Source organism: Corythoichthys intestinalis, chromosome 3 (genome assembly GCF_030265065.1).
Source record: "Corythoichthys intestinalis isolate RoL2023-P3 chromosome 3, ASM3026506v1, whole genome shotgun sequence".
NCBI classification, from domain to species: Eukaryota; Metazoa; Chordata; class Actinopteri; order Syngnathiformes; family Syngnathidae; genus Corythoichthys; species Corythoichthys intestinalis.
Window position 1 is genome coordinate 21,179,938 of NC_080397.1, and position 14,062 is coordinate 21,193,999.

The window sequence follows — 14,062 nt, forward strand, 5'->3', positions numbered from 1 at the left end:
AAAAATGTGTCAATCATCGTTTAGCTTGTTACACACTAGCAGTAATGTCCTGTGGCAGCTCATTTTGTAAGTGAGAGGCTGTTTTCAGCAGCGTGAGCGGATTTTACTTACCCAATGAAGCATTTAATGAAGATTTTTTTTTTTTTTTTTTTTTTACATTTTTCTTTTTTAAAAATAATTCACATTATGATGGCGGCACGGTGGGACATGTTTAAAACTTGTTTAAAAAATACACTTTTTTTCGGTATCGGATTGGGTCTCAGTATCAGAATATTCTCAAAATCAGGTGACTCGGACTCAGGTGCAAAAACATACAATCGGGACATCCCTAACCACAACAAATTTTTGTGTTTTAACCGGCAGGATGGATTATTGTCGAGATATCCACTTTGGAAGGAGTTACAATTTTGGGGGGTTTTAAGATCCCAAAACACTGTCTCCGTCTAAACAATATGGACATCTGTGTTTTCGCCTCATTATTGTTGTCGTGTAAATGGTCTCTGTTAGAAAATTCACATTAGTACTTAAGATAAAAAAGTAACTGAACAAAGATGTCAGCTGTATGCTCATGATTTGGCCTCAGCTGCAAGAAGACAGGGCAATATCAGTAAGAATAAATTCAATTATACAATTATTGACATCATTTCTATTGATTAAGTACTTGCACAACAACTACCCTCACAGCTAATATTTCATAACTTACGTAAAAAGAATGAATTATGGAAATTGTATTACTCTACCCAGCATTTTATTTAGGGAAGTGTTGTTTACTTGAAAAATGTCCTCTTTTGGGGGGTGGGGGGGTTACCCTAATAATGTCAGACTAACCACGAAGGCATTTTGATTTATTTAGAACATTGTTTTTAATTTGAAAACATTGTCTTTTAAACTGCTTTTCTGAGTTGGTCAGAGCTCGCAGAAAGCACAGTCAGGGACAAATACTGTTATGAATATAATGTAATTCCTAACTTTTTCCACAGTTTCCCAAAGAAAACCTCAAACATTTTCATTCCTGGCCTTAGTTAGCATTCAAGACAGGCTGGAAGTCAGAGCAGTCTGCTCTCAAGGACCAACTTGCTGCTCATCCTCAGTAAGTTGATGGAGCATTCACCTTATGCCTCATTGCGTCGAGTTATAGTAGCATTTCACAGGATACAGCATATGGGAGAAAATAAATAAACAAATATCCCAAGTGTCTTCTCGCCATCTTGCCTTTGTGTCGACTCGATGCCAGTGGCTGTTTACTCCGCCACCTTAGTCAAACACATACACACTCACAAATTCAGGAGGTCGGGCATTTTTGGGGTTGCTGTATCGTGGATCTGTCATGGTGCATCATCATGCTGGATCAAGTACCACACAGCTGCCTGGAGAGCAGGCTGCCCGCATGCGCCGCATCCAGAAGAAATCTGTCACGCTCGTCTGCCTTTTCATGTTGACTCGCCATATCTTTCACTCGCTCTAGCTATGCTCACCTCAAACAATGTGCACCTTTTTTGTCATGCCCTCAGGCATGCTGTCAGGTCTACCTCACACTGCCAAGACGACTAATACGATATCCAAATACACACAACAGACCTGCTGGGCCAGCTGGAAGCCAGGTTGACTCTTTGGTGCACGGCATGTGTGGGTAAATAGGCTGTTGTGTCCTTGGAGCAGCTGATTAGTCACTCACTGTCAAGGGTTCTTCTTGCATGTGTTTGTTAGTGACATGAGAAGAGTGCAGTTATTTTCTTCTTCCTAGACAGGTTTTCATCTCTGATGCAATGTATTCTTGTAAATTAAGAGCTGGGAATTAAGATGTGGGAAGACTTGAAACTAGGCAACTAAGCTCAAACTTTCCCTGAGCGGCACACTGGCTCCATGTCACAACACTGAGAGGGGAATGGCAGATGAAGTAATTGACATGAGTGTGTTTTCAGTAAACAAGAACAAGGGCTGGCGAGCTATTACTCAGGAATGCACCCTGCTCTCATCTTCATTTGTCTTTCAGAACCCTCTCAAAACACTAACATGTGACATCTGAGGAAGTTAAGGCTCTTTCACACTAGCGGGAGCCTAGTGTGAAAGGTTCAACGGAAAAATTGTGTATGTGTATATGGGAGGGGATTTGTCAGCGAAAGTGAGCAGCGGCAGCGTTTTGAATGGACCGGAAAGTCTTGAGAAAATTTTTGCCGAGGGGCGGGGACCAAAATTAAGACTTGTTCTATTTTCACAGCGCCGCTGCACCGACTTCAACAACGCACCCAATATCAGAGGGGCAGGAGTATTTATATCTGTGCCATAAGGCTTTTTCAGCAGACAGATACACGCAAATTGCGACCGAAGATACCTTGATGAAGGTGCTTTTTTGTAACTTTCAGGAGCTTTGGGACACTCGAAAAATGACTCCCATACCTTCATAAGGTAAATGGTACCTCGATGTGTGTTTGTGTGGAAATGTTGTTCACGAACAAAAAAAAAACTATTCACCTTCTCACCGAAACTAGTAAAACTCTTTACAAAAGTCTTTAGGAAAAGCCGCTGTTTTCTTGTGCAACAATGAAAAATAAATGCATTGGTGCTTGGGACTACAGTAAATATGCTTGCTGTTTTTCACTTCCTGACAGCGTCTACATCAGCGTATGTACTGTACCTCTTCCCGTTTTGCGCTTGCCGTGGGCCACTCTTCACACTGGGCTGTCGCTAGTGTAAAATGGCCTTTAAGTGCTTGGTTTGTATGCACAAATACACGGACAGTAAGATAAAGGCACTAGCCTTGAAAACTTAATTTTGCAGAGGTGAAGACACATTTTTATTAATAATTAAGATTCTCATTAAAGGAAAATTCATTTTATTTTAACGTAGTTACCTTTTTTTCACCACGTTCTTGCTCGAGTCAGAATGATGTATTTGTGTGTGTGTGTGTTTGGGGAGGGTTAATGTACAATGAAATGGAACAGTACATAATCCAAAGCATACCGCGACGAGCATTAAAAAAAAAAAATTAATGGATGTGTGTCTGATAGAAGTCGCAAGATGAATTAGGTGCCTTACCTTACACACAGGGACACACACACACTCACCTAAAGATCACTGCAAGGCAAAACAGGTGACGACGTACCCTACTTACTTATTTACAACGCCTGAGTCTCCTCTACCATTTTGTCTCCAGTCCTTTTGGGGTTTTTTTTAAGTCGCGTAAATAGTACCTTATTGTACCTCACAGTAACTTATTTTTTACTCTATTTTATTGATATGACTGTTCTGCCCTTTGGGGAAATGTGTATTTGATTATAATGTTGACTTTTGTGAGGCATGCTTTTATTTTGCCGCAGAAAGCTAAGAACAGGGAGTACTACCGCACGCGAGTAAGAACGCATGTACACAGAAAGAAGAACGTATTTGCGCACACGAGGAGCGCACGCGCACAAACAAGGAAGAGCGCATTTTCTCCCAAGGAGAAGGCGCGCAGCTGAGTGAGAAAGAGAGGGGGAAAATTACAGCTTAGCTCTCTGTCTAGCTAGGACTTAGCTCCGACGTCTTGGCGAAGACAGTACAATGATGAACAATACATGTTTTTGGATCGTTATTTTGAGATTTAGAGGGTAATCAGGGGTACTTAAAGGGTTAATTCCGACTAATAAGGAAATTCCTGTTACGTCACCACCATAGGAACAGAACTCATCCACCTGCCACCATCGCCTCCGATCCGTTACCCCTTTAAGTCCCACCACGCCTCGGTGAGGTATGGCATAGGTGGCTGGTTACCCAGGCCCCCTTATTTCTGTTCTGTGATGCCTCCAACACCTTCCTAACACCTCTAAATATGCTCTTGAGATTTGGTGTCATGGGTGTTTTCTGTTGCTCTTTCTGTGCTGGTTTCCCATTTTCATCCTAGAAACCGGGGCACCTCTATAGCTGACCTAGCAGGCATCCTGTCCTTTTTACCCATGTCTGTCGGAACTCTTCTCTTGGCAGCACTGTACCAGGGGTGACATTCTGGTCCTCAGTACATGTGACACGTGCAGTGACAATAAAAGCATATCAATACCATAGTATTAGTAGTCTGCACTCTCTTTGTACATACAGAAAAGGTGTGAATTTTCATTACGTTGCAATTACGTTCAATACGTTGTTCATCACAGCAACTCTCTCACGATTTCTTTGGCAAAATTTTAATTCCAGATGTTGTTCCTCTCATACACCGATTTTTTTGTGTGTGTAGCTATGTGTATGTTTTTTTTATAAAGACTTTGGACTGGCAGTGCCTGGGCATTGGAGCAATGACCAGGACTGCTATAAAATGATAGGATAGATGAGCCTAAAATCAATGTGAAAGCAACTGTAAAACGGAAATGTACTCAATGGTCAAGTCAATCTCTTATTCTCAACTCAGTTAAACGTGCCTTTGATATAAACTCAGAAAAAACAGAATCAAACAAGCACCAACTGAAGTCAGCTTCACTAAAGGCCTACCAAAGTACAACCAAAGAGAAATCCCAAAACTTCAGGTGGCCAATGACAACAAAGGATTTTTCATTAAAAACCATGATTGTATCTGCAATTGTTTCTCGTCTATTTTCTGGAAAAAATCTTTACACATTGTTTTAAGTCTTATCACATCTCGTTTACTTTCTAATCGATTGCCGTGGCTTATAAAGGCCGAAATCATTAAAACTCTGTAATTTGCACATTTCTTCTGAACCTAAGTTTACGGTAATAAAAAAGTATGTTTTTCCTTATGCCCACCAAGCAAGGTAGTGCTTCTGGTGTCATTAGTAATTACAATGCCTTTGAAAAGACATTCTTAATCGACTCATTTAAAAGCATGGCACAGGCAGTGTGCCACAAATTCATTACTCTTTTTTTCCCCCGTCCTCTTATCTTTGTTAAGTCACTCGATGATCCAGAATTTCTGGGTGGTAACCGTCAGCTCAATCTTGAGATATGATGCGATCTCTACCCTATTAGAATGCCTTCTCCAGGACCCTGTCTGCTGCATGCCAACAACACATTTTCATCAACACATGACAAATGGGAAGACTATTTTGTGACTCTTTTGAAAATCAGTGCTTGTGGGTTGATAAACTGCTGCTTTCAGAGTAAAACGTCCCAATGCAGCTGGAGTCCAGCTCCTATCCACAACGGCTCCCTTAGGCTAGACGAGATGGAAAACACACAGAGGGATTGCGCGGAAGCTCGCTCATACATACAAGATGGGTTTTCCTCTGATCTCAGAGCTTGTGGTGCCCCACTCGAGTTTGCTCACTCTCAGTTTGGATTACAGAACGTCTAGAGCTACTGTAACAAAAACACTTACAAATACAGACACATCAACAAAACCTCATATCCACGTTGAGCCTTTTGTTGACTTTTTCTTGCAGGTATGCTGATCATGTTTGTGTTGGAACACAAACACTTGAAAAGGGAAATTTTTGGTTTGTTGCTGTCAAGTGAATACATAATACCTGATATAGAATGGAACAGATTCCTGATACTTTAAAATTGTACAAGAAAATGGAAAACCAATCAAGGAGGCCATCATTCAAAATGCTCTTTTAACACCCATCGTACAACATTCTCATCCTTTAAATTTTCCGTAATCTGATTTATGCATCACACTGTAGCTCAGTACTCATGAATGGGTCTAAAAAAAAATTGCAAGACTGTTGAATGAGAAATCTACATATATTCTGTTGTATTTGACAATACTACAAGTGAAATAATCTCCGACCTAACCTTGGGCAAACTGAACTTTGAATGACTCTCCCATCGTAATTGATCGCGTGACTCCACATCTATGTTCTAAGTTCTACAATTCATAATTGGCTGTCATGTTTTGCCGTGATTCAGGCCTTGACGTATCTTTCTGCAAATGTGCACTTTTCATTGTTTGAACTCCTGTTGGCAGTCTTTAATTTCTCCAATGTTTCTCAAAATTTCCATTTTGATCTCCATGGCTTCTGCTTTTCCTCCACTAAAAACAATTTTCTCCAGTGTCCATGTCATTTAGTTTCCAAAAGGTTTTATAATTCATTCAAGCAAATGTAAAAAAACTGTCATCAGCACTGATTTGCTTTTTCTTTGGCTTTTTTGTAGTTTAGTGCACACATTAATCAGAATTTAACACAAGCACAGAATGTAGTTATATTCATGTTTCTTTGAGACAATGATAGTCAATGATGTTAAAAAAAAAAAAAAAAAAAAAAAGTATAATTCATCAAGTTCTTTGTAAAGGAATGCAAATTTTCATACATTATACCGTTTTTGGAGGTTTTATGATTGCAACAGTTGGAATGACGAATTACTTTTTCAATTTAATTGTTTTCTACAGAAAAAAAGTCTGGATGTTAGATATGGGGTCAGATTAGTCTCATAAGTACTCGTACACACATTGTGGGATTCATAAACACATAGCATGCGAAACACACACACATTGTGGGATTCGTACACACATTGTGGGATTCGTAAACACATAGCACGCGAAACACACACACATCGTGGGATTCGTACACACATAGCACGCGAACCACACACATTGTGGGATTCGTAAACACATAGCACGCGAAACACACACACATCGTGGGATTCGTAAACACATAGCACGCGAAACACAAACACATTCACCAAATGTGTGTGTGAATTGTTTTACGCGCATTTGTAACGTGCTTCCAATTACAAATTCCCACTTACGAATACAAATTCCCACTTACGAATGTGTGGATCGTTTTGATACCCGTCATGCGCAACTGAGAAGAACACATGCATTTTTTTAACTGGAGCCCGTCTTCAGCCAATCAGACGTCTTCTTCTTAAACAGCCAATCACAAGGGCTGGGCTGTTTCGTTACGTCACTGCTGTGCGCCTTCAAGTCCGGCTGGAGATTCCTTTTAGACTACAACGCAGTTCATGCGGTTGTCGTGCGGGTAAGTAAATTTCTAAAGTATTTTCTTTTTATAGTGCCTTTTGACCACTAACCTATGTAAGCAATTACATATACACGAAATACTTAATTGGAATATTGTTGATATTGCAAGACGAAAGCGTAACGAAGTTAACGTCTCATGATAAGGAGTAAACACTAGCTTCCTTGCTTCTATTGTTGTCGTTGGAAGGGAGTAATATTTCTAAAGTATATTCATTGTATAGTGCGTTTTGTCCGCTAACCTCTGTAAGCAAATACATATACACGAAAGACTGAATTGGAATATTGATGATATTGCAAGACAAAAGCGTAATGAAGTTAACGTCTAAGCAGTAAACATGTTGGTCGCCAAAGTTTTAATGGCGATTCGGTTATTGTTCAAGAGAGATTTTTTTACATTATAGCCGGTTAACAGCGTACGGAAGTTAGCATTGTATGATATAAGCATTAAACATTTGGGTCACCTGGGTTTTAATGGAGTTTCGTGCTTGAAATCATACAGAAATTAACCATATGGCTAGTGACCCAATTAAGCCATTATATTTTGAGAAGGCTAAGTCCTATATATATTAAAATTTTTCAAAAAAGCTTAACTGCTAATCATTGTTTTCGGGAGTGTATGTATAAAGTATTTGGAAGTCATTTTTCAAATTTGTCTTTCTGTGCATGTGCTTTACAGTTGGTGTACAACATGGAGAAGAGGTTCCTGGAGATTTTCAATTTTATGTCTAGGGGTGAATTCCCTAATTTATAGTGAATCTCAGAAATGTGCTTTAAGAAGATATATGCAGAAGCTCAAACTGAAGGGTGAGTAGGCAAAGTATTTGTGATGTTGCTGTTATTTATAATATATATATATATATGTGTGTGTGTGTGTGTGTATACAGCTATATAATTGTTATTTGTGTGTATTTGTGTTTATATGTGATCCAGTCCCAAACAGAAGCACGATCACTGTTTAATGAAGTACACTCGGCTTCAATTGGTGCACACACAGGCACTGTTAAAACCAGATCCTCAATGTACTCCAGAAATTATTGGGATGGCATGACGGTGGACATTGACTGATGGGTATGTGATGGTTTATTTCTGCATTTTGTCACTAACTAATTTTGGTGAGCTATTTCAGATCTTATTAACCTGACCCGTTTCTCATGACGATTTGTTTTAAGGTCTCTGAATGCGACGGATGTCAGAGGACTGGTAACTCTTTGGCTGTGTGTGACACAGCCATTACAAAGCATTAAGGTATATTTTCATACTGACCGTGTGTAATCAAATAAAGAAATGTATTTCTGGTTTTTATTACATGCGTGAAAAATTGGAAACAGCTTTGTCTAATGTCACGCATGTATTTAATATTTGGACATGCGTGAAAATTAGGTTTTTATGTGTTCCCTTCATATCAAGGTGGGAGCCATCTACCCAGATTAAGTTAAAAACTTCAAAGATAAAACATGGTGCTCTTCAGATTTTGTAGGAATAGCTGTAAGAGATATGTTCAATATTGGATTTGCCTTTCACAGGTGTCTGCTGTTTGGGAGTTGGTTGGGATAGACCTGACTGGGCCTCTCCCAAAAACCAAGGATGGCTTTCAGTACATTCTTACTGCCACCGATTATTTTTCCAAGTGTGTTGAGGCCTTTCCTTTAAAAAACAAAACAGCATCAGAAGTGGCATAACGTATCTGCTCAATTGTTTATAGACACAGATGCCCCCAAAGAATCCTGTCCGACCAAGGAAGAGAATTTGTCAATTAGGTATCTGAATGCATTAAATTATTTTCACAGTGGGATTTTGGCATTGTTGTTTTCCCCCTTTTTTATATATTTTTTATTTTTTTAATTGGATTTATTTACAATGTATCAATTTTTCAGCTCAACGATAACCTTTGTGCCTCCTGTGCATTGAAAGGAGTGTTACAGCTGCATATCATCCTAAGACGAATGGGCTGGATGAGAGGACAAATAGCAAACATAAAACGGCAAGTTGTTGTTGGTGTTCTAAAATGTATATCTAATTGTACCCTTCTACTTCGTACAGCTCTTACAAAATTGGTGAACGACCGACAGGATTTGTTTGGTGGTTTGGCCTATTCAGTAGATAATTTTGACCGGATGGTCATCTGGTCAAGTGCCGTAAATAATAACTTTTTTGATTTAACAATGTTGTGTTTTCAGTTAAATTACTGTGGGCTGCAGAGGATCAAGGCAAGGTGGAGGCTGTCGTTGGACCGTATAAATTATATGACACATCTTTTCATACGCTAAAAGGCAACGGCTGGCTGTCTGATGAAGTCAGTGGGAACAATAAGTGTTTAGCAAATAACAAAGATTCTTGCCTTTTGCCAATTTTTTTATTTTGCTATGCAAGTATTTGATGCATACATGCATATCCTCATTGAAAGGCAGCAGCCAAGTGCTGGATATAGTTTTTCTCAATGCATTTATTTTTTGCCGGAGTATAGTTGTAATGTTGTTACCCCTTTTTTTAACAGGAGCCCATTCACCAACTCTCTGCTGTGGTAGCTGGGAGTCTGCTTTTGGGAAAATTTCAGCCTGTTAGAAAGGTAATCCATTTCATGCCAATATTTAGCTATATTATTTTAACGCCAGTAACCCAAAATAACAATAATTTGGTATTGTATGTTCTTCAGAGGAAATTCCCTGTTGAAAAAAAAAGTGTATTTGTCCTGTCCTGTCCTGTATGCGCTCATTGGATTTTAGTGGTTAGTGGGTTTCTTATATTTTCTTAAGACCTACCGATTCTGGAATGTATTATATATAGCTATTAATTTAGCTGATGCCATACAGAAGTTAAATTTCATTAGTAAGTTAACTACATAAATCTGTCATTGTGCAGAATTACACAAAGGAACTAACCTTTTATAGATTGTCCACATTTCTAAGAGAACACTGGTGATCAACGATCCCTTGAGTAACGAGGACAAATATGAGCAAAATCTTGCGGAATTGGAGGTAACCGCTTCAGAAAGTTTAAATTCCTAGTATTATGTTAATATGGAAGTTAATAGTTCAATGTTCATCTTCATTGTTTTGCTTATAAAACAATAATTAGGAACTTCTTGAGGTTGGCGGGCCGTGAGTTCCAAATAGAAACTTGGACTACCAAAACTGTGGCCCATAACAAGCAGCAGAACAACAGTAGCTGTGGGGTTTTCACATTAAAGTTAATGATTTTAAGATTTCGGAGTCTCTGCAGTAAAACTTTGCTGCTGTTGTTGTTTAGCACTGATATGTAACAGAATGCCTAAAATGCCATTTCAGTTTGCGGAAGAGTATATGGCCAATGGAGATCTCAGGCACAACCAGACCCACCTTCCCGAAGTTCTGAAGGCTCGAGGAGATCTAGCCTGTGCCCTCCTACAGGCTGGGAGTCTGAGATGTCTATTTAAATTAAAAAAATGTCTCAAAACTTACTTGGTCTCCTCACCTCACATAATTGAACTCCTGATTGCTCTCAATGTCACTATTTACTTTCAAAGGCATCCAAAGAACAGATCTGAGGATTTGCTGCTGCGCTTTATCCTCTCTTGCCATCATTGATCACTTATTAGGTTTGTCGCAATAAAAAAAAGTGTTTAAAAAGGTAGTAAAATTCATGTGGCAGGTCTTAACCCCTTAATGCCTGCAATATGAAGCAATTGTCAGAGAATCACAAAATGTGAAAAATAAGGTCTTAAACCTTTTTTCCAAATTTGTAAAGAAAAATGTGTAATAAGCGCTCTAATATCTATTTTCCTTGTTAAATCCTGTTTTTCTCATGGAACATGCAGATGCATGAGTTGACTTGCATCCATTTTTTTTTTTTTTTTTTTGAGGAAAGAGTTCTAAATCCTAAGTGTATCAAATGTGATTCATTTGGCAAGAAAGCTCTGTTGCTCCAAGTCTTTCAAAAAATATATTTTTTTATATCCGTAATAGACTACCATCCTTTAAATACTGTCACTGTAGGTAGCATTTTTAACAGGCTTATAATGTCTATTTTTTTCCTTTTAAAATGGTCTTAAATTGGTTTAAGCATAGACATCACAATCATACATTAAGAAGTCTGAATTTTCCCAAGTATGACTTTCAAATAGGCTTGAAATGGAGAAAGTAATCTTAAAAAGATTTATTTAGCGGAAAAAAAGCCTGTTAAAAATGTGCCACATATAGTACAGTATTAGACATCTAATCTTGCTCTCATCATCCCTCTGCTGAGCGGTTCAATGAGTTTTTCACCAGTTGACATCCAATACATTTGAAGTGCATGGGAGGTCCTCCCACTCAAAATGGATGGGACGTCTTCAGCTGTCAATGACGGAGAAAGGCAAAACCGTTAAACGTATGCTACACGTACGCTACATTTGTTCGACGGGACACCTTGCATCGATAGTCCCCGCGGTCGAGTTGAGCTGTCAAAAACGGGGCTCCTACTTTTACAAAAGCTCCCCATTTGTCACTTGTCACTCAGTACACCGGACTTGAAGGCGCACAGCAGTGACGTAACGAAACAGCCCAGCCCTTGTGATTGGCTGTTTAAGAAGAAGACGTCTGATTGGCTGAAGACGGGCTCCAGTTAAAAAAATGCATGTGTTCTTCTCAGTTGCGCATGACGGGTATCAAAACGATCCACACATTCGTAAGTGGGAATTTGTATTCGTAAGTGGGAATTTGTAATTGGAAGCACGTTACAAATGCGCGTAAAACAATTCACACACACATTTGGTGAATGTGTTTGTGTTCCGCGTGCTATGTGTTTACGAATCCCACGATGTGTGTGTGTTTCGCGTGCTATGTGTTTACGAATCCCACAATGTGTGTGGTTCGCGTGCTATGTGTGTACGAATCCCACGATGTGTGTGTGTTTCGCGTGCTATGTGTGTACGAATCCCACAATGTGTGTGTGTTTCGCATGCTATGTGTTTATGAATCCCACAATGTGTGTACGAGTACTTATGAGACTAATCTGACCCCATAGTTAGACATTGGCTGTACAACTGTATACTGAGTGAGATGGCTTATAGAGAATTAAATCACAGTGTCCAAATGACTGTGTTTCCATCACTCTATCCTTTTAAGAAAGATAAAATAAAAAAAAAAGAAGAAAAAAAAAAAAAAGAAGAAAAATAATCACTGCTGTCTTGGTTGCTAGGCGACCTCAAGTTCAAGGAACGCGCATCTAGTAGTTTCTAATACGTTCAGATTATCTGCACCCATTTATTTATGTATTATTCTATTCTGTGCAATCTGAGAAGAAAGAAGAGGGTACCATAAGATAAGAGTGGAAATTAGATTGAAGGCTGCTAAGGCAAAGCTCAGAAATGATTTTTTTCTTTATTTCATCCTTCTTTTGCCTTCTACAATATCAGTATTTATTTTCTTTGTCAGGCTTTTCCCCTCATCTGTCGCCACTCCCCTCCCCTCTGGTCACCTACAGCTTCTGCTCACTGTATATTATTCCGTCTGACAGCAGCACCAAGGGGCTAGTGTGGGGAAGGGGGTGGGGCAGTTAAAGAGAGCTGTGGTGGCCATTAGCCATGCACCTCTTATCTGTCACAGCCTGGAAGGATGAATGAGGAAGAGGAGGATGATGTAGTGTGTCTGATCCGAGATTATCTAAGTTGCATGTTTCCTCCCCTGTTCCGTTGTGTGCCGTTTTGTCCTTCCCCTGCATGTTCCTAATGGTTTACTAATGACAGCTTGTAGGCGTCACACACCTTACCATTTATAACCATCTAGACGGAGACCCCACGCACGTAGGTGTGTAAATGTAAAAGTAAAGTTAAAAAGATGGAAGATAATAACAAGCAGATGCAGGTCATTTGGACTGTGTACATACTAGTACACGCACACACACACACACACACACACAAATGGTTAACCATAAGCCTACCGTTGCGTATTTGAACCCAGCCTGAGCACGTACTTTAGCATCTTATTAGGAGACATGCTCGCCACATGTTGCATGCCATTAGCTTTGTTTATCTCAACACCTTCTGATTTTTTAGGTGCAGGATTACTATTTTACTTTTTTTTCGTCTTACTCAACCTCTGTAAAGACAGTAATGAACATACACCTTGACAACAAAATATCCAAACTTTTCACTGAGCCCCTACATCGCCCCAGTCAGTAGGGGGGGGGGGGTTCTCATCGAACTCCAGTCAACGCAGCAACTCCCCAACCGACCGTAGGGACCCCCATGGCTCACTAGGCCTGGGGCAGAAAAGGATCCCCATTCAGGGTGGGCGACACCCCGCTGCCATGTCGGCGATCCGCGTCGAGGCCCAAGCGCTCAGTTTAAATGTCAGCACCTGTGATGATATCGGATTGCAAGGGTGCGTGTGGCATGGGCAGCTTGCACATCTGGAAAGGCGCCGTCAATGCAAAAAGGTATATTCTGTTTTTTGAGAAACATATGCTGCCATCCATGCAACATCTTTTTCACGGACAGCGCTACTTATTTCAGAAAGCCAACCTCAGACCACATTCTGCACATGCTACAACAGCGTGACTTCGGAGTAAAAGAGTGCAAGTAGTCGACTAGCCAGACCTATTTCCGATTGAAAATGTATGTTGCATTATAATTAGTGTTGCACCGATACCATTTTTTGGCCCTGATACCGATACCGATACCTGGCTGTGCAGTATCGGCCGATGCCGATACCATACCGATACCACCCCGTTTATATATATATAATTTTTTTTTTCTTTTTTTCCCAAAGAGCTACATAATTGGATGTGAAATCATTGCTATCAAGGCTTTGTCAGGCTGTTGCTTACCTTTGCAAAATAGGAAAAAGACTAGTACAAAGTGAATAGTCTACTAAACCCTAGTAGACAATAGTTGGATAAACCTTTGGCTCTCAAAGGCCAAAATAGTGCTACATTTATGAAATTAATAAAACATGTATAATGCTAGCCCAGCAGTAAGAAAGTAAAAATAAATTCATAATAATAAACTCAGAATGAACTGAATAAACCTTTTTAAACCTCTCAAAGGCCAAACAGTGCAACTTTCATGATCTTATTGGCACATTCTGCTGCTGGTTAGATTGTGTCTTGTTGCTGGGCTGGTCATGGGGGCTTTCCTGACGTCGCACCTGAATCCAATCTCATCAGCACAGCATTTAAGCACGGGTGATCTCAAAG

At 39.7% G+C, this 14,062-nt stretch overlaps 1 protein-coding gene and 2 long non-coding RNA genes across 10 annotated transcripts in view; 1 reads left to right on the forward strand and 2 right to left on the reverse strand.

Moving 5' to 3' along the window:
* Nucleotides 1-14,062, reverse strand: part of efna5b (ephrin-A5b) — a 133,912-nt gene that overhangs the window by 76,102 nt on the left and 43,748 nt on the right. The window lies entirely within an intron of this gene.
* Nucleotides 6,393-10,099, forward strand: LOC130913225 (uncharacterized). Of its 7 annotated transcripts, none has more exons than XR_009062729.1 (11): nucleotides 6,398-6,908; nucleotides 7,587-7,714; nucleotides 7,841-7,978; nucleotides 8,080-8,155; nucleotides 8,434-8,537; nucleotides 8,613-8,667; nucleotides 8,785-9,203; nucleotides 9,405-9,476; nucleotides 9,564-9,635; nucleotides 9,770-9,885; nucleotides 9,986-10,099. It is a non-coding gene; the product is annotated as an uncharacterized LOC130913225 (long non-coding RNA). The 7 variants fall into 7 exon arrangements; XR_009062727.1 differs by having other exon boundaries at nucleotides 6,404-6,908; nucleotides 9,799-9,885; XR_009062728.1 differs by having other exon boundaries at nucleotides 6,396-6,908; nucleotides 9,405-9,635.
* Nucleotides 8,896-11,705, reverse strand: LOC130913226 (uncharacterized). Its single transcript, XR_009062732.1, has 2 exons — nucleotides 11,293-11,705; nucleotides 8,896-11,220 (listed from the first exon to the last, which is right to left on the reverse strand). It is a non-coding gene; the product is annotated as an uncharacterized LOC130913226 (long non-coding RNA).